At 36.4% G+C, this 21,834-nt stretch overlaps 1 protein-coding gene across 3 annotated transcripts in view; it reads left to right on the top strand.

The window, feature by feature from the left end:
* The window catches only part of FCHSD2 (FCH and double SH3 domains 2), a 309,032-nt gene that overhangs the window by 43,250 nt on the left and 243,948 nt on the right, over positions 1–21,834 (top strand). The gene's annotated exons all lie outside the window — the stretch shown is intronic.

Raw genomic sequence — 21,834 nt, forward strand, 5'->3', positions numbered from 1 at the left:
CATTTTTAATTGCATTATTATTATTTTTTGCTGTTGTATGATTTTCTTATATATTTTGAATATTAATGCCTCATCAAATATATGGTTCGCAAATATTTTCTCCCAATTCATAGCCTTTTCATTTTGTTGATTGTTTCTTTTGCTATGTAGAAGCTTTTTAGTTTTGATGTAGTCCCACTTGTTTTTTTGTTTTTTGCTTTTTGTGTTTGTTGCTTGTGCTTCTGTCTCCTATCCAAAAAATTGTTGCCAAGACCAGTGTCAAAGAGCTTTTGCCCTGTGTTTTCTTCTAGGAGTTTTATGATTTCAGGTCTTACCTTTAAGTTTTTCATCCATTTCACGTTAAGTTTTGTGAATGATGTAAGATAGGAGTCCAATTTCACTCTTTTGACATTCCTTTTTTTATATTTTTTTCCATGATGGTTTATCACAGGATATTGAATATAGTTCCCTGTGCTATACAGTAGGACCCTGTTGTTTATCCATCCTATATATAATAGTTTACATCTGCTAATCCCAAACTCCCAGTCCTTCCCTCCCCCACCCTCCTCCCTCTTGGCAACCACAAGTCTGTTCTCTATGTCTGTGAGTCTGTTTCTGTTTTTTTTTTTGTTTTTTTTTTTTTATCAGTCATCAATTTTATACACATCACTGTATACATGTCAATCCCAATCGCCCAATTCAGCACACCACCATCCCCACCCCACCGCAGTTTTCCCCCCTTGGTGTCCATACGTTTGTTCTCTACATCTGTGTCTCAACTTCTGCCCTGCAAACCGATTCATCTGTACCATTTTTCTAGGTTCCACATACATGCATTAATATACGATATTTGTTTTTCTCTTTCTGACTTACTTCACTCTCTGTCACAGTCTCTAGATCCATCCACATCTCAACAAATGACTCAGTTTCGTTCCTTTTTAAGGCTGAGTAATATTCCATTGTATATATGTACCACAACTTCTTTATCCATTCGTCTGTCGATGGGCATTTGGGTTGCTTCCATGACCTGGCTATTGTAAATAGTGCTGCAGTGAACATTGGGGTGCATGTGTCTTTTTGAATTATGGTTTTCTCTGGGTGTATGCCCAGTAGTGGGATTGCTGGGTCATATGGTAATTCTATTTTTAGTTTTTAAAGGACCCTCCATATTGTTCTCCATAGTGGCTGTATCAATTTACATTCCCACCAACAGTGCAAGAGGGTTCCCTTTTCTCCACACCCTCTCCAGCATTTGTTGTTTGTAGATTTTCTGATGATGCCCATTCTAACTGGTGTGAGGTGATACCTCATTGTAGTTTTGATTTGCATTTCTCTAATAATTAGTGATGTTGAGTATCTTTTCATGTGCTTCTTGGCCATCTGTATGTCTTCTTTGGAGAAATGTCTATTTAGGTCTTCTGCCCATTTTTGGATTGGGTTGTTTGTTTCTTTAATATTGAGCTGAATGAGCTGTTTATATATTTTGGAGATTAAACCTTTGTCCGTTGATTCGTTTGCAAATATTTTCTCCCATTCTGAGGGTTGTGTTTTCATCTTGTTTATGGTTTCCTTTGCTGTGCAAAAGCTTTGAAGTTTCATTAGGGCCCATTTGTTTATTTTTGTTTTTATTTCCATTACTCTAGGAGGTGGATCAAAAAAGATCTTGCTGTGATTTATGTCAAAGAGTGTTCTTCCTATGTTTTCCTCTAAGAGTTTTATAGTGTCCAGTCTTACATTTAGGTCTCGAATCCATTTTGAGTTTATTTTTGCGTATGGTGTTAGGGAGTATTCTAATTTCATTCTTTTACACGTAGCTGTCCAGTTTTCCCAGCACCACTTATTGAAGAGACTGTCTTTTCTCCATTGTATATCTTTGCCTACTTTGTCATAGATTAGTTGACCATAGGTGTGTGGCTTTATCTCTGGGCTTTCTATCTTGTTCCATTGATCTGTGTTTCTGTTTTTGTGCCAGTACCATATTGTCTTGATTACTGTAGCTTTGTAGTATAGTCTGAAGTCAGGGAGTCTGATTCCTCCAGCTCCGTTTTTTTCCCTGAAGACTGCTTTGGCTATTCGGGGTCTTTTATGTCTCCATACAAATTTTAAGATGATTTGTTCTACTTCCGTAAAAAATGCCATTGGTAATTTGATAGGGATTGTGTTGAATCTGTAGATTGCTTTGGGTAGTATAGTCATTTTCACAATATTGGTTCTTCCAACCCAAGAACATGGTATATCTCTCCATCTGTTGGTATCATCTTTAATTTCTTTCATCAGTGTCTTATAGTTTTCTGCATACAGGTCTTTTGTCTCCCTAAGTAGGTTTATTCCTAGGTATTTTATTGTTTTTGTTGCAGTGGTAAATGGGAGTGTTTCCATAATTTCTCTTTCAGATTTTTCATCATTAGTGTATAGGAATGCAAGAGATTTCTGTTCATTAATTTTGTATCCTGCAACTTTACCAAATTCATTGATTAGCTCTAGTAGTTTTCTACTAGAAAACTGGCATTTTTAGGATTCTCTGTGTATAGTATCATGTCATCTGCAAACAGTGACAGTTTTACTTCTTCTTTTCCAATTTGTATTCCTTTTATTTCTTTTTCTTCTCTGATTGCCGTGGCTAGGACTTGCAAAACTATGTTGAATAATAGTGGTGAGAGTGGACATCCTTGTCTCATTCCTGATCTTAGAGGAAATGCTTTCAGTTTTTCACCATTGAGAATGATGTTTGCTGTGGGCTTGTCGTATATGACCTTTATTACGTTGTGGTAGGTTCCCTCTCTGCCCACTTTCTGGAGAGTTTTTATCATAAATGGGTGTTGAATTTTGTCAAAAGCTTTTTCTGCATCTATTGAGATGATCATATGGTTTTTATTCTTCAATTTGTTAATATGGTGTATCACATTGATTGATTTGCGTATATTGAAGAATCCTTGCATCCCTGAGATAAATCCCACTTGATCGTGGTGTATGATCCTTTTAATGTGTTGTTGGATTCTGTTTGCTAGTATTCTGTTGAGGATTTTTGCATCTATATTCATCAGTGATATTGGTCTGTAATTTTCTATTTTTGCAGTATCTTTGTCTGGTTTTGGTATCAGGGTGATGGTGGCCTCATAGAATGAGTTTGGGAGTGTTCCTTCCTCTGCAATTTTTTGGAAGAGTTTGAGAAGGATGGGTGTTAGCTCTTCTCTAAATGTTTGATAGAATTCACCTGTGAAACCATCTGGTCCTGGACTTTTGTTTGTTGGAAGATTTTTAATCACAGTTTCAATTTAGTTACTTGTGATTGGTGTGTTCATATTTTCTGTTTCTTCCTGGTTCAGTCTTGGAAGGTATACCTTTCTAAGAATTTGTCCATTTCTTCCAGGTTGTCCATTTTATTGGCATAGAGTTGCTTGTAGTAGTCTCTTAGGATGCTTTGTATTTCTGCGGTGTCTCCTTTTTCATTTCTAATTTTATTGATTTGAGTCCTCTCCATCTTTTTGTTGATGAGTCTGGCTAACGGCTTATCAATTTTGTTTATCTTCTCCAAGAACCAACTTTTAGTTTTATTGATCTTTGCTATTGTTTTCTTTGTTTCTATTTCATTTATTTCCACTCTGATCTTTATGATTTCTTTCCTTCTGCTAACTTTGGGTTTTGTTTCTTCTTCTTTCTCTAGTTCCTTTAGGTGTAAGGTTAGATTGTTTACTTGAGATTTTTCTTGTTTCTTGAGGTAGGCTTGTATAGCTATAAACGTCCCTCTTAGAACTGCTTTTGCTGCATCCCATAGGTTTTGGATCGTCATGTTTTCATTGTCATTTGTCTCTAGGTATTTTTTGATTTCCTCTTTGATTTCTTCAGTGATCTCTGGGTTATTTAGTAATGTATTGTTTAGCCTTCAGGTGTTTGTGTTTTTTTACGTTTTTTCCCCTGTAATTCGTTTCTAATCTGATAGTGTTGTGGTCAGAAAAGATGCTTGATATGATTTCAATTTTCTTAAATTTACTGAGGCTTGATTTGTGACCCAGCATGTATGTGATCTATCCTGGAGAATGTTCCGTGTGCACCTGAGAACAAAGTGTAATCTGCTGCTTTTGGATGGAATGTCCTATAAATATCAATTAAATCTATCTGGTCTGTTGTGTCATTTAAAGCTTCTGTTTCCTTATTTATTTTCATTTTGGATGATCTGTCCATTGGTGTAAGTGAGGTGTTAAAGTCCCCCATTGTTATTGTGTTACTGTCGATTTCCTCTTTTATAGCTGTTAACAGTTGCCTTATGTATTGAGGTGCTCCTATGTTGGGTGCATATATATTTATAATTGTTATATCTCCTTCTTGGATTGATCCCTTGATCATTACGTAGTGTCCTTCCTTGTGTCTTGTAACATTCTTTATTTTAAATTCTATTTTATCTGATATGAGTATAGCTACTCCAGCTTTCTTTTGATTTCCATTTGCATGGAATATCTTTTTCCATCCCCTCACTTTCAGTCTATATGTGTCCCTAGGTCTGAAGTGGGTCTCTCTTAGACAGCATATATATGGGTCTTGTTTTTGTATCCATTCAGCAAGCCTGTATCTTTTGGTTGGATCATTTAATCCATTCACGTTTAAGGTAATTATCGATATGTATGTTCCTATGAACATTTTCTTAATTGTTTTGGGTTTGTTTTTTTTTAATTTTATTTTTTATTATTTTTGGCTGTGTTGGGTCTTCGTTTCTCTGCGAGGGCTTTCTCCAGTTGCGGCAAGCGGGGGCCACTCTTCATCGTGGTGCGCGGGCCTCTCACTATCGTGGCCTCTCTTGTTGCGGAGCACAGACTCCAGACGCGCAGGCTCAGTAGTTGTGGCTCGTGGGCCCAGTTGCTCCGCGGCATGTGGGATCTTCCCAGACCAGGGCTCGAACCTGTGTCCCCTGCATTGGCAGGCAGATTCTCAACCACTGCGCCACCAGGGAAGCCCCCTTGGGTTTGTTTTTGTAGGTCCTTTTCTTCTCTTGTGTTTCCCACTTAGAGAAGTTCCTTTAGCATTTGTTGTAGAGCTGGTTTGGTGGTGCTGAATTCTCTTAGCTTTTGCTTGTCTGTAAAGCTTTTGATTTCTCCATCAAATCTAAATGAGATCCTTGCCGGGTAGAGTAATCTTGGTTGTAGGTTCTTCCTTTTCATCAGTTGAAGTATATCATGCCCCTCCCTTCTGGCCTGTAGAGTTTCTGCTGAGAAATCAGCTGTTAACCTTCTGGGAGTTCCCTTGTATGTTATTTGTCGTTTTTCCCTTGCTGCTTTCAATAATTTTTCTTTGTCTTTAGTTTTTGCCAATTTGATTACTATGTGTCTCGGCGTGTTTCTCCTTGGGTTTATCCTGTATGGGACTCTCTGCGCTTCCTGGACTTGGGTGGCTATTTCCTTTCCCATGTTAGGGACGTTTTCGACTATAATCTCTTCAAATATTTTCTCGGGTCCTTTCTCTCTCTCTTCTCCTTCTGGGACCCCTATAATGCGAATGTTGTTGCGTTTAATGTTGTCCCAGAGGTCTCTTAGACTGTCTTCATTTCTTTTCATTCTTTTTTCTTTATTCTCTTCCGCAGCAGTGAATTCCACCATTCCGTCTTCCAGGTCACTTATCCGTTCTTCTGCCTCAGTTATTCTGCTATTGATTCCTTCTAGTGTAGTTTTCATTTCGGTTATTGTATTGTTCATCTCTGTTTGTTTGTTCGTTAATTCTTCTAGGTCTTTGTTAAGCATTTCTTGCGTCTTCTCGATCTTTGCCTTCATTCTTATTCCGAGGTCCTGGATCATCTTCACTATCATTATTCTGAATTCTTTTTCTGGAAAGTTGCCTATCTCCACTTCATTTAGTTGTTTTTCTGGGGGTTTATCTTGTTCCTTCATCTGGTATATAGCCCTCTGCCTTTTCATCTTGTCTATCTTTCTGTGAATGTGGGTTTTGTTCCACAGGCTGCATGATAGTAGTTTTTCTTGCTTCTGCTGTCTGCCCTCTGGTGGTTGAGGCTATCTAAGAGGCTTGATGGGAGGCTCTGTTGGTGGGTAGAGCTGACTGTTGCTGTGGTGGTCAGAACTCAGTAAAACTTTAATCCACTTGACTGTTGATGGGTGGGGCTGGGTTCCCTCCCTGTTGGTTGTTTTGCCTGAGTCAACCCAACACTGGAGCCTACCTGGGCTCTTTGGTGGGGCTAATGACAAACTCTGGGAGGGCTCACGCCAAGGAGTACTTCCCAGAACTTCAGCTGCCAGTGTCCTTGTCCCCACGGTGAAACAGAGCCACCCCCCCGCCTCTGCAGGAGACCTTTCAACACTAGCAGGTAGGTCTGGTTCAGTCTCCCCTGGGGTCACTGCTCCTTCCCCTGGGTCCCGATGCACACACTATTTTGTGTGTGCCCTCCAAGAGTGGGGTCTCTGTTTCCCCCAGTCCTGTTGAAGTCCTGCAATCAATTCCCACTAGGCTTCAAAGTCTGATTCTCTATGAGTTCCTCCTCCCGTTGCCAGACCCCCAGGTTGGGAAGCCTGAGGTGGGGCTCAGAACCTTCACTCCAGTGGGTGGACTTCTGTAGTATAAGTGTTCGCCAGTCTTTGAGTCACCCACGCACCAGTTATGGGATTTGATTTTACTCTGATTGCACCCCTCCTACAGTCTCATTGTGGCTTCTCCTTTGTCTTTGGATGTGGGGTATCTATTTTGGTGAGTTCCAGTGTCTTCCTGTCAATGATTGTCCAGCAGCTAGTTGTGATTCTGGTGTTCTCGCAAGAGGGAGTGAGAGCACGTCCTTCTACTCCGCCATCTTCCAGCTTCTGTTGTTTGTTTTTAATATTTATTTATTTGGCTTTGCTGGGTCTTAGTTGCAGCACGTGGGATCTTCGTTGCTGCATGCGGGATCTTTAGTTGCAGCATGTGTGATCTTTCAGTTGTGGCATGTGAGCTCTTAGTTGTGGCATGCGGGATGTAGTTTCCTGACCAGGAATCGGATACGGGCCCCCTGCATTGGGAACATGGAGCCTCAACCACTGGACCACCAGGGAAGTCCCTCTGTTTTGTAGATAGGTTAATTTGTGCCATATTTTAGATTCCACATATAAGTGATATCATAGGGTATTTGTCTTTCTGTTTCTAACTTATTTCACTTAGTATGATAATCTCTAGTTGCATCCATGTTGCTGCAAACAGCATTATTTCATTCTTTTTTATGGCTGAGTAGTATTCCATTGTATATGTGTACCATGTCTTCTTTATGCATTCGTCTGTTGATGGACATTTAGGTTGTTCCCATCCAATTTTATTCTCTTTTATGTGGATATTCAGTTTTTCCAGCACCATTTATTGAAGAGACTATCCTTTCCTCACTCTGTATTCTTGTCTCCCTTGTCAAATATTAGTTGACTAATTATGTATTGGTTTATTTCTGGGCTCTTTGTTCTGTTCCGTTGGTTTATATGTCTTTTTTAATGCCAGTACCGTCCTGTTTTGATTACTGTGGCATTGTAATATAGTTTGAAATCAGGACATGTGATACCTCTAAGTTTTGTTCTTTGTCAGAATTGCTTTGGCTATTCAGGGTCTTTTGAGTTTCCATATGAATTTTGGGGTTGTTTTTTCTATTTCTGTGAAAAATGCCACTGGAATTTTGATTTGCATTGAATTTATAGGCTTTGTGTAGTATGGACATTTTAACAATATTAATTCCTCCCATCCATGAACATGAGCTTTCTTTCCATTTATTTGTATCTTCAGTTTCTTGCATGAATATCTTAAGTTTTCAGTGTTCATCTTTCACCTCCTTGGTTAAGTTCATAATGTTGAATTTTGTCAAATATTTTTTCTGCATCTATGGGAATGATCATCTGGCTTTTCTCCTTTATTCTGTGGTGAGTTACATTGATTAATTTTTCAGTGTTGAACCATGCTCAGATAAACCCCATTTGGTCATTATGTATTATCCTTTTTATATAATGCTGGATTTGATTTGCTAAAATTTGTTAAGGGCTTTCACATCTATGTTTGTAGGGATATTAGCTGCAGGATTTTTTTGATGCTGGTTGTTGTTGGTTTTTGGTGATGTCTTTTCAAGTTTTGGTGTGGTGATGATATTGGTCTCATAAAATGAGTTGGTAAGTGTTCCCTTTTTTCTCTGCTTTCTGGAAGAGTTTATGTATGGTGGTATTCTTTCGTTCTTGAACGTTTGATAGAATTAACCAGTGAAGCCATCTGGGCCTGGAGTTTTGTTTTTGTTTTTTGAGAGATGAGTCTTTAATTACAAGTTCCACTTTTTAAATTGTTGTAGGGCTTCTCATATTTTCTATTTGTCTCCTTCAAGGAATTTGTCCATTTCATCTAGATTGCCAAATTTTTGGAGCATGTCTGTGGGTTCTTTGCACTTCCTGTGGATTTCCCATGGCTGACCTTGTACTTCCCTGATCCGTATAGTCATCTTTTTTTCTGGCTGCATACTGCTTCTGTAGCTCCTAGGAATTCTGGGGTTCACCTCTTGCATCTATTTTTAAGACCCATTGACACACCAGGTGACCCTCTTCTATGATACCTGACAATTTATATGCTGACATTCACTCTCACTTTTGGGCCCACATATATTCACAGAAAACATCAATAATTTTTTTTTAATTAAAATTGAAGTAAAATTAACATAAAGTTTACCGTTTTAACAATTTTAAAATGTACAGTTCAGTGGCTTCCAGTACATTCACAGTGCTATACAACCATCACCACTATCTAATTCTAAAACATTTTTATCACCCCCAAAAGCAACTAATTAAGCTGTCATTCACCATGTTACCCCTCCCCTAAGTCCCTGACAATCTGCTTTCTATTTCTATTGATTTGCCTACTCTGGACATTTCATATAAGTGGAATCATACTGTATGAGGCTGTAAAGGTTAATTTTATATGTTGGCTGGGCTGTGGTGCCCAGATTTGTGTCAAACATTATTCTGAATATTTCTCTGAGGGTGTTTTTGTATGAGGTTAGCATTTAAATCAGTAGATTTTAAGTAAAGCAGATTGCTCACCATAATGTGGGTGGGCCTCATCTAGTCAGTTGAAGACCTGACTAGAACAAAAGACTGGTCTCCTGAGTAAGAGGGAATTCTGCAGGAGATGGCCTTCAGACTTGAACTGCATTATCATCTTTTTCCTAGGTCTCCAGTCTGATGGCCTTCAACTTAAATTGCAGCATCAGCTTTTCTCTAGGTCTTCACCCTATTATCCCACTCTGCAAAATTTAGACTTAACACCTCTATAATTCCATGAGCAAATTCCTTAAAATAAATGTCTTTTTATACATCTACACATGGTACTGGTTCTGTTTCTCTGGAGAACCATACTAACACAGTGGCCTTTTGTGACTGACTACTTTCACTTAGCATAGTGTTTTTGAGGTTCATCCGTGTTGTAATATATATCAGTATTTATTACTTTTTATGGATGAATAATATTTCATTTTATGGATATACCATATTTTGTTTATCCGTTGATCTCTTGATGGACATTTGGGTCATTTCCACTTTTCGGCTGTTATGAATAATGCTGCCATGAACTTTTGTCTACAAGTTTTTGTTTTAACATCTATTTTCAGTTTTTTGAGTGTATATTGAGGAGTGGAATTATTGCAGTATGTAGTAATTTTATGTTTAGCTTTTTGAGGAAGTACCGAGCACAACAGTTTTGCACAACAGGTGTACCATTTTACATTCTTACCAGCAGTGTATAGGGGTTCTTGTTTCTCCACATCCTGGTCAATAGTTGCTCTTTTCCATTTTGTTTTTGTTTGTTTATGTTATAGTCATCCTAATGGGCATGAAGTGTTATCTCATTGTGGTTTTGATTTGCATTTCCCTAACAACTAATGTTGTTGGACATCTTGTCATATGGTTATTGGCTAGTTGTATATCTTCTTTGGACAAATGTCTGTTTAATACTTTTGCCCATTTTTAAATTGGACTGCTTGTCTCTTTGTTGTAGATTTGTAAGAGTTCTTTGTGTATTCTGGTTATTATACTCTTATTAGATATATGATTTGCAAATATTATTCCATTCTGTTGTCTTTTCATATTCTTTGTAAGTTCCTTTGATGCACAAACATTTTTAATTTTGATGAAGTTCATCTTACATATTTATTTTGTTGATTATGTTTTTGGTGTTCCATTTAATAATCTGTAGTCAAATTCAAGGTCAAGAAGATATATTCCTATGCTTTCTTTTAAGAGTTTTATAGTTTTAGCTATTACATTTAGGTCTTTGATCCATTTTAAGTTTTATGTTTTGAATGAGATAGGGGTCCAACTTCTTTCTTTTGTGTGTGCAGATCCAGTTGTCCTGGCACCATTTGTTGAAGAGACTATTCCGCCTCTAATGGTCTTGGCATCCTTGTTGATAATCAGTTGGCCGTAGATGTTTGAGTTGGTGTCTGGACTATCAGTTCCATCAACAGACATATACAGAACACTCCACCCAACAAAGCAGAATATACATTTTTCTCAAGTGCACATATCTCAAGGATAGACCATGAGTTGGGGAATAAACAACTATCAATACATTAAAAAATACCAAAATCATGCAAAATATCTTTTCTGACCACAATGGAATGACACTATAGAAGTCAACAGAAGGAAAACTGAAAAATTTGCAAATATGTGGAAACTAAACAATATAATCTTAAACAATGAGTGGGTTAAAAGAAATCACTAGGAAAATTAGAAAATACTTTGAGAGGAATGAAAACAAAAACACAACATAACAAAACTTATGGTATGCAGTGAAACTGCTTGGGAAATTTATAGCTCTAAACACTTACATTAAAAATGAAAAAAGATCTCATATTAACCTAACTTTACACCTAAGGAACTAGAAAAAGAGCAAGCCGAAACCAAAGCTAGCAGAAGGAAGAAAATAATAAAGATTAAATTAGAGATAAACAAAACAGAGAATAGAAAGACAATAGAATCAGTGAAACTAAAGTGGGTTCTTTGAAAAGATCAACACATTGACAAACCTTTAGCTAGTGTAAGAAATAGAGAAGATGACAATAAATAAAATCAGAAGTGAAAGTGGGGACATTACATCCTGTTCTACTGAAATAAAAAGGATTATAAGAGAGTACTATGAGTAGTTGTACACCAACAAATTGGATAACCTAGATGAAATGGATAAATTCCCAGAAACACACAAATTACTAAAACTGAATCAAAAAGAAATAGAAATGCTCAACAGACTTTTGACAAGTAAAGAGATTGAATTAGTAATCAAAAAAATCTTCCAACAAAGATAAGTCTAGGACTAAAACTCATGGTTGAATTTTACCTTATGGTTAAAGAAGAACTAACATCAATACTTTTCAGAATCTTCAAAAAAGTAGAAAATCAGGGAACACTCCTAACTCATTCTATGATGTCCTTATTACCTTGATAACCAAGGTCAGACAAAGATACCACAAGAAGCTACAGATCAGTATCCCTTATGAACATTGATACAAAAATCCTCAACAAAATACTAGTACACTGAATCCAACAACACATTAAAAGGATTATACACTATGACAAAGTGAAATTCATTCCAGGAATGCAAAAGTTCAACATAAGAAAATCAAGGAATGAAATACACCATATTAATAGAATGAAGGGGAAAAAAACCCCATTAATAGCATGAAGGGGACAAAATTCAATACCCTTTCATGATAAAAACACTCAAACTAGGAATTGAAGGAAACTTCTTTAATAATCCTGTTTTCTTTTTGTTTTTTTTAAAATATTTACTTATTTAGTTGGTTGCTCTGGGTCTTAGTTGTGGCAGGTGAGCTCCTTAGTTGTAGCATGTGAACTCTTAGTTGCAGCATGCCTGTGGGATCTAGTTCCCTGACCAGGAATCAAACCTGGGCCCCCTGCCTTGGGGGCTTGGAGTCTTAACTGCTGCGCCACCAGGGAAGTCCCCCCCCCCCGCCCCGCCCCAAGGAAACTTCCTTAACATGATAAAGGGCACATATGAAAAGCCCACAAGTTAAAATTATACTCAGTAGTGAAAGACTAAAAGCTTTCCCCCAAAAGGAACAAGGCAGGATGCCCACTTCACCACTGCTATTTTCTTGTGACTTTGACATTCTATAATTCTATCTGAAAGTGGTATTTGCTTCATTAGGGTTTTTGTTTGTTTGTTCGTTTTTTGTTTTTAAGTTTTAAAAATTCATCTGCTCCATGGCAGCATTTTTCTCATGAGGGTCCTTTAGCTACTCTGTTTTTCCTGTGCTGTTTTTTCTTCCTTTTAAAATTTTGTATTTGCATAGATCTATTCTTGCTCCTTTTGGGGTTATTTTTGAATGAAGAGGGTTTTTCCTGTATAACTTTTTAGGATACCAGAAATAGGTATCTTAGGGTAGCTACAGTCTTCAAATTTACAGTAATTTTCTTTATGACCAGGGTTGAGTGTATGAATTTATTTTCTTTCTCCTCAGCTAGAGAAGATGGCTGCTGCAGGGCTGTTCATAGTGCAGGCTGTCTCACTATTTTTTTTTTGCCACACCAGCAGCCTAATTTCTGCCAGTGTAGATTGTTTGTGTGATTTCTAATTTAGTACTTTCTCCTCTGTTTCTTCAAACTGAGCAGCAAACAAAGCTCCCTCTACCAGCCCATGTCCCCTGTTTTTGTTGTTGCGAATGTGGTTTAAATTTTATACCTCAGAAAGTTGCAGTTGAAGAAATGTACTCTCCCCCACCCCTTTGAGTTTTGGAACCTCATGCCTTATATTTACCCTCCTTCTCCAATTTAATTGTCTCTCCTTAGGCGTCTCTTCCACTTATATTTCTTATGTTTCCTAGTTTTATTGGAGATCATGTTTGCATTTATGTTTTTTATTCTGTTTGTTGCTTTGGGGTAATTTCTGAGAGAAGGGAGATTCTGACTTTGCTCTGTTATCGAATACCAGAAGTACTTAAAATGTAGTTTTTTGTTAGTGCTTTACATATTCAGTTAGTCAAAATATTTTAACTGGATTAAATTTCGTAATTATAAACTGTAGATGTGATATTTTCACTTAGCTAACAAATACTTTTTTAGTATTTACTATGTGCCAAGGCTGTTCTAAGTGCTTTATCAATATGTACTCATAATTCTATAAGGTAGATGTTCTTTTTATTCCTACTTAATTGATAGGAAACTGAAGCATGGTAAGGAAAATTAACTTGCCCAAGGTTACCTAATTAGTAAGAAATAAGAACGAACACTTTCTACTTTTCATTCTATGCCTGTAGCATTTGTGGGTCTTGGCATCATTTGATTATACCTTATGTTAGTGAATCCCTTCAGAGCAGAGTCCATGCCTCATTCACTTTTATATTCCCAGTGCATATTTAGTAGAATACCTGAAATTCAGAAGATACTCAATGAATGTTGTTGGTGAATTAATATTTTTTATTAGGAGCCAAGTAATTTTCTCTCTGTCAGACTTGTATAGCTTCAGATGTTCGTTCTACTTGCCTTGTTTAAAAATTTTTTTTGTTTTTGGTATTCTCATGTCATCATTTTAATGCTATTGCCATATTTGTGTTAATAACACCTCTAAAAACAGCTGTTGTATTCCAGGGCAAAATTATAAAGGTTTCCTTATGAAAGAGTTGTCAGTGTCCTGATAATATAAGTACTAGTACCCTTACCCCAGTTTGCTATCCGTGCTAACAGATTATTTTTTATATTCTGATATTAGTTATTTTTAAACAGTGTCATTTGTAAAATAAGAGGTCAGCGAACTCAGAGTAGTAAAAATGTGGTGGTCATCTTGTAGTTCATTTGTTTTTATTGCTGAGTTTTATTCCACTGTAAGAATATGTCACTGTTTGTTGATCAGTTATCCCACTGGTGGGCACTGTTTCCTGTTTTTGGCTCTTTATGAATAAAAGTGCTATGAATATTTTTGTCAAGTGTTTTTGTGGAGATTTGTTATCATTTCTCTTGGTAAATGCCTAGTATTAGAATTTATGTCAAGATAGATGTATGTTTAGTTACATAAGAAATACCAGATTTTTTTCCCAAAGTGGTTGTACCATTTTACATTCCCATGGACTACATGTTAGAGTTTCATTGCTTTGTACCCTCACTGATATTTATAATTATCAGTATTTTTAATTTTAGCCATTCTGGTGGGTGTGTTTATTTTTAATATTCATCATTATGGGTTTGATATCCCATCTCCACTACCACCATTAATAGTTTGAATGTTCTTCGGTGTTCTGCTTATCCTGGTGATGAATTACAGAGTTAGGGGGTTCCCAAGACAACTCTCACTCCAGATACCAACTGAAAGTTTGGAGGCCTCCAAGACCACCCTCACTTCTGACATGACTTGCAAGATCGTGGTCCCCAAGACTAACCTTGGATTTGATAATTTGCTAGAAGAACTCACTGAAAGTTTACTTAAAATTATGGTTTATTATAGTGAAAGGATATATTTTAAAATTAGCCAAGGGAAGAGGTGTATTTGGTCAGTTAGATAGATTGACTGCCCATGTGGCTGACCTTGGTCTCCAGCTCCTTCAGAAGTTGAGCTGATACCACATTCCCCCCACCCCCCCACCCCCCCCCACCCCGACCCACAATAAATCATACTGTTGTTAGCGTTTTCTATCTGGCATGGCCTAAGTGTCCCAGGTAAACAAAAACACTCTTATCAGGCACAACATTCCAAAGGTTTAGAGATTACTTCCCAAAGCCAAGGGCAAAGGCCAGACCTCTCTTTGGGTGCAGCTAAACCTTTATTACACACCTTTATACCTTCCTTGGTTGTTTTTTATTTTTCTTTCATTAATTTTCTAAATATTTTTGTGACTTTTTAATGAAAATTTCAAACATACAACAAGGTTGAAAGAATTTTACAGTAAACACCCATCACCCAAACCTAAATTCTACTGTTAATATTGTACTATACAGTGTACTCATTTTGTCACTTATCTATGCATTTACCCATCCTCTATCTATCAACAATCCACCTTATTTTTAAAATTTATTTCAAAGTAATTGTACACATTACCAGGCTTTTCCCTAAATAATTCAGCATGCAGATCATTAGAGTTCAGTATTCCATATAGTTTCTTATTTTGAGGTAAAATTTATATACAATGAAATATAAATCTTAGGTATACAATTGCTAAGTTTTGACAAATACATACACTCAAGTAACCCAGCCTCTATCAAAATTTAATTTTGTATTTTTCTTTTTTTTTTTAAATTTATTTATTTTTTATTTTTATTATTTTTGGCTGTGTTGGGTCTTTGTTGCTGTGCGCGGGCTTTCTCTGGTTGTGGTGAGCAGGGGCTACTCCTTGTTTCGGTGCGCGGGCTTCTCACTGTGGTGGCTTCTGTTGTTGCAGAGCACGGCCTCTCGGCGCGCGTGGGCTTCAGTAGTTGTGGCGTGCGGGCTTAGTTGCTCCGCGGCATGTGGGATCTTCCCGGGCCAGGGCTTGAACCCATGTCCCCTGCATTGGCAGGCGGATTCTTAACCACTCTGCCACCAGGGAAGCCCCCCCCCCTTTTTTTTTTTAACATTTATATATTTAGTTGGCTGCACCGAGTCTTAGTTGCAGCATGCAGGCTCTTTTAGTTGCGGCAAGTGGGCTCTTAGTCGAGCCAGGCGGGATCCAGTTCCTAACCAGGGATCGAACCTGGGCCCCGTGCATTGGGAGCATGAAGTCTTACCCACTGGACCACCGGGGAAGTCCCCCTCCTTGGTTTTTAAAGCTCACAAAATGTTTGTGTTAACTGATATAATCTGTGACCAAGGTCAAGAAACTTAATTGGTTCATATGGATATAGACTGTGATCTTGGTTCTGCCTATCCCAGGAGCTAACCTAACTGAGCTGTTTAACTGAAACTTATGAAGAGTCTGAAACGTGATTATAGAGTTTCTGTCTGTTCATTCATTCAGCAAACGTTTATTGAACTACTACCGTTTTCAGGCACTGTGCTACACATGTAAATACAAAGCACACTCATTGCTCCCAGGGAACTCCATAGTCAATTCACAGACAATTACAGTACTGGAAGTGCGTGCTATGTTATAAGATGCTGGAGGACCACAGAGAGGGTGTCTAAATCACAAGTGAAATTCAGGAAGATTTCTCAGGAGAGGTCATGTTTAAGCTAAGTTTTGAAGGATAAGAGATTTAGGTCAAGTAATAGGGGAAAGGAATTCCAAGCAGAAAGGACCACATTTGCTAGAGTGTGAAAGCAGGAGCCTAGGTCCTTTTACTATACTTAGCTCTAGCCTAGGATGTGAATGGAGGAGTTTATAGAGATGAAGCCACACTAGCAGTCAAGTCTGGATAGTAAGTAACCTCATCTGTCATGTTAAAGGAATTTAGATTTTTTTCCAGGAGTGATGAAGAGCCATTTCAGAAATGTTAGCAGGAAAGTGGCTTGATCAGATTTATTTTAGGAAAATTATTTAGAACATTAGATTTTTATTGAAGAATTGTTGCATGGGTTTATTCTTATTCCTTTCTATATGATATGGAATTTATATGAGTTGATTGAAAATTAGTGCTTTTTTATCTTTAATTTTTTTTCTAATTATAGAAATATTATTAGAAAAAAAACATAGAATAGAAAATAAAGAATCTCACGTCCCCTTCTTTTAACAATAAAAATTTGGATATATTCTTTGAGTGGCCCCCCCAGATATGTATTTTCCAGGTATACAGAATTTATACAGATACCTGTATTACATAGAGGTATCTATTAATATTTTTAAGATAAAATGAGATCTTGCTTTACATATTCTTCTGAAGCTTTTAAAAAATACTGGGTAATATATTGTAGCTTTCTTCATAGTATTTATAATTATCCCATTTATTATTAAATATTTCTTTGTATAATGATTTATTTACTATCTGTTAGTCCTATTTGATGTCTGTCTTATTCAGTGCTATATCGTCAGTACCTATACAGTGTCTTTTCCATGATAGCCAGTCAGTTAATGTTTATTGCATGAGTTAATTGAGGCTACCTTTGTATACCAGCACATACAGAATTACCACATTCTTTTTAGTGGCCATATAGGATTCTTCTGAATGTAATAGAATATATTTTGAAAGGTTAGTTTGTTCCATTTAACTATTAAATTTTTAAAAATATGCAGTGGGAATGTAAAATGGCACAGCTGTTATGAAAAATAGTTTGATGGTTCTTCAAAAACTTAAGCATAGAATTATTATATGACCCAGCAGTTCTACTCTTAAGTATACATTCAAAAGAACTTAAAACTTAGTTCTACATAGAAATTCATAAACGAATGTTCATAGCAGCATTATTCATACTATTGAAGATGTAGAAACAACTCAAATGTCCATTGGTGGATGAATGGATGAATTGTAGTATATCCACACAATGAAGTATTATTCAGCCATAAAAAGGAGCAAAGTATTGATACATTCTACAACTTGGATGAATCTTGAAAACATGCTAAGCGAAAGAAACCAGACACAAAAGATTACATATTACATGATTCCTTCTATATGAAATATCCAGAATAGACAAGTCTATGGAGACAGAAAATTAGCTTAGTTGTTGCCAGCGGTAAGGGGAGTGGGAATGGAGAATGATTACTTACTTAATGGGTATGAAGTATTATTCTGGAGTGATTAAAAAGTTTTGAAAGTAGGGAGAGGTGGTGGTTGTACACACTGTAAGTGCACTAAATGCTGTTGAATTGTATACTTTAAAATGCTTAATTTTATGTCATAAATTTTACCTCAGTAAAAAATATATACATGTACACATGGTATAGATTCAAACAATACAAACAAGAAATCAGTAAAAGGTCTTTCTTTTACCACTACGACCAATTCCTTTCTTCATAAGGAACCATTGTTAGACCAGTTTCATGTTAAATATTTCAGGGAATTCTATCACAGTGATTCCTAAGGGGACCACAGTAACATTTCTGAATGGTACAGTTTTATATTTGATGGACTGTGGTAACTGAGAAGTATCATAATGATCATAATCCAGCATATACATGTAAACATTTTTATATGAAAAGATAGTAATATACTATATATATTATTCTGTAACTTTTTTGTTTACTAACCATTGTATCTTCCTATAAAGTTGCAATTTACTAAATAATCCATCTTTTCCCCTTTGAATCAAAATGCCATCTTTTTTAGTTACTAAATTTTTATTTATTATATTGATATTTGGTATTTGGGTATATTTGGGTGTATTTCTGACTTATGTTTCATTATCTCTGTTTGCTCATTTCATTACCGAGCTGTTTTAATTACTGTTGCTTTTAAACTTAATTTTTACTATCTGGTGAGGGTAGGTGATAATTTTTAACATTATTCTTTTTCAGAATGTTTATAACAATTCTTTTAATGTTTATTTTTATTTATTTATCTTTGGCTGCATTGGGTCTTTGTTGCTGTGCACGGGCTTTCTCTGGTTGCGGTGACTGGGGGCCACTCCTCACTGCGGTGCACAGGCCTCTCATTTTGGTGGCCTCTCTTGTTGCAGAGCATGGGCTCTAGGCGCGCGGGCTTCAGTAGTTGTGGCACACGAGCTCAGTAGTTGTGGCTCGCGGGCTCTAGAGCGCAGGCTCAGCAGTTGTGGCGCACGGGCTCAGTTGCTCCGTGGCATGTGGGATCTTCCCGGACCAGGCTCGAACCCGTGTTCCCTGCATTGGCAGGCATATTGTTAACGACTGTGCCACTAGAAAAACCCCTATAACAATTCTTAAGTGTTTATTTTTCCATTTGAACTTTATAATCAACTTACCTAAATAAAAGAAAAATATTGGAACAATGGCAAACTTACCTCTCAGCTCCTCAAACCTTGGCAACTGATAATCTACTTTCTGTCTTTATGGACTTGCCTATTCTGGACATCTTGTATAAATGGAATCATATAATATGTGGGATTTTATGTCTGGCTTCTTTCACTTAGCCTGATGTTTTCAAGTTTCATCCATATTGTAGCATGTATCAGTACTTTGTTCCTTTTTATGGTTGAGTGATATACCACCATATGAATGTAGCACATCTTGCTTATCCTTTCATCAGTTGATGGACATTTGGGCTGTTGTCACTTTTTGGCTATGACGAATAATGCTGCTATGAATATTCATTTACAGGTTTTTGTGTAGACGTATGTTTTAAGTTTTCATGGGTATATACCCAGGAATATAATTGCTGGGTCTTACGGTAACTCTATGTTTAACCTTTTGAGGAACTCTCAGACTGTTTTCTGAAGCAGCTGTACTGTGTTACATTCCCAAAAGCACTCTATGAGAGTTCTCATTTCTCTACATCCTTGCCAGCACTTGTTTTTGTCCATCTGTTTAATTATAGCACCCATTAATATTTTAAAAGAGAAACTGATGTTGAATTTTAACAAATGCCTTTATATTTTATATGAAGGTTATCAGAAGATTTTTTTGCTCTGTTCTCTTGCTGTGGTTTATAATAAATAGATTTCCTAATATTGATGATGTAAATTTTGAGCAGTTGTGATCTTGTGTTTGTTTTCTTTATTTAGAAGAAGAAATTACTTAGTAGACATGTAATTGTTTAACAACAACTTAAAATTGCACTGACAATTTTAAAATTAGTTGATATGCATGTTCAGAGTAAAAGAGTTAGTTCCCCTTTTCTTGCAGACTTCACTTGAACATTCTTATTTCAAGATGAGATACATCTAAGGTTAAAAGGGTTCTAAATAAATAGCTGAAATATTTCCTTTCATCTTTTGTAAAATATTAAAAATACCACCTCCTTCAAAATACAGGTAAGTTTTCAGATTTTTAATGATTAAAGTTTAAGCGAGTTCATTTTAATTAGTCTTGTTTGCCTGGGGAGATATATTTAGTAACACAGTCATAATAATTTCTCAGTCCAATTTTAGTAAAACAACATGGGTGTAAAAAAGGTTTGTGCATATGTTTATAAGTGCATTTATTTACTTAAAATAAGGACTTTATTTTTTCAAACATCAAACTAAAACATCAGAAAATATAGAAAGCAAAATCAAAAGAAGAAAGTGAAAGCCAGTAATCCCACTGTCCAGAGAAAACTTACATTACTATTATATATATGTATATGCAGACACACATAATTTACATATATACACACATACACCAAATATATATATAATACAGTATACAAATGCATGTATACAGTGTGCTTTACATATATGCATATATAATATATAGTTTATATGTTTTCTCTTAAGGAGAGTAGACGAATTGTATTTTAAAGGACTGTGTTAAATGCTTTATAATGCACCAAACCCCATAAGGAAAAGGGTCTTGCTCAACTCTTTTTTTGTTTGTTTTTTAAATTGTGGTAAAATACATATAAGATTTACTATCGTAATCATTTTTAAGTGTACAATTTAGTGGTATTAAGTACATTCATTTTGTTTTGCTGCCACCACCATCCATCTTCAGAACTCTTTGCATCTTGCAAAACTGAAACTCTATACCTATTAAATAATAACTCCTCTGATCCCCTCCTCCCACTCCCTGGCAACCACCATTCTCCTTTGTGTCTATATGATTTTGACTGCTCTAAGTACCTTATATAAATGGAATCATACAGTATTTGTTCTCTTGTGACCGACTTATTTCACTCAGTATAATGTCCTCAAAGTTTATTCATGTTGTAGCATATGTCAGAAATTCCTTCCTTTTTAAAGCTAAATAATAGTTATCCATCCCAAACAAATGTAGTAAAATTTTAAATACTTTAGTTTCTTATAGAAGAAGTGAATAGTCATGTTGGTAAATTTAAATAATTATTAAAATGGGGAGTTTTGGTTTATCGCCTTTTTTTCTATTCCAGCTTTTTCTTTATATTTTTCACCTTTTACTGTGATATCTCTGCCTTAATGAAGTGCTTTTAAGAGCACGGATACCTGACACCTCACAGAAAAGTCTTTAAACTCAGACTACTCAAAGTAAATTATTAATGTTATCATATTTCATTGACTCTACCTTGCCTGTGGTTTGTAAGGTACACTGTTATTTCATGTACTGTTAAGATAGAAAAAAATACTGCCAATCATTATTTATTTTTAAAGGAACATTTATTTATTTATTTACTTTTTGGCTGCATTGGGTCTTTGTTGCTGTGTGTGGGCTTTCCCTAGTTGCGGCGATTGGGAGCTACTCTTCGTTGCGGTGCGTGGGCTTCTCATTGAGGTGGCTTCTCTTGTGGCGGAGCACAGGCTCTAGGTGCACGGGCTTCAGTAGTTGTGGCACGTGGGCTCAGTAGTTGTCTGCCAATCATTTAAAAGATGAATACCAATATCATAAATGTTAAAATGTGAAAAGTATTTACTGTAGAATCTGTGAAATATAATACATGTGTGGAAAGGGTGCTCTTATTATACCATAACATGTGGTGGCCTTGTACTTTGTTTTGTGACTCTTGTAAAAGAATGGAATGAAGGAAATGATTTGACTATTTCATGTTGAGAAGCTGATCAAATTTTGATTTTCACCTTGTTTTCTGTAGTCCCTCTATGTTTATTATTATATTCAGGAAACATTTTTACTACCTACTATGCACTAGCCATTGTGATAACAGCAGCTAACATACACACACACACACACACACACACACACATATCTGCCTTTTACTCTGTGCTGGTCACTATTTTGAGCACTTTATATATCATCATTAACTAAATTTTACACTATCCCTATGAGATAGATACTATTTCTATATCCATTTTACCAAGAAGGAAACTGAGGCACAGAGAAGTCAAGTGACTTGACCAAGGTCATACAGCTAGTAAGTAGTGGAGCTAGGATTTGAATGTGGATTGTCTTAACTCCAGGGTCTGTGGTGTCAGCAGTAT

Source organism: Balaenoptera ricei, chromosome 8 (assembly GCF_028023285.1).
Source record: "Balaenoptera ricei isolate mBalRic1 chromosome 8, mBalRic1.hap2, whole genome shotgun sequence".
Lineage (NCBI taxonomy): Eukaryota > Metazoa > Chordata > Mammalia > Artiodactyla > Balaenopteridae > Balaenoptera > Balaenoptera ricei.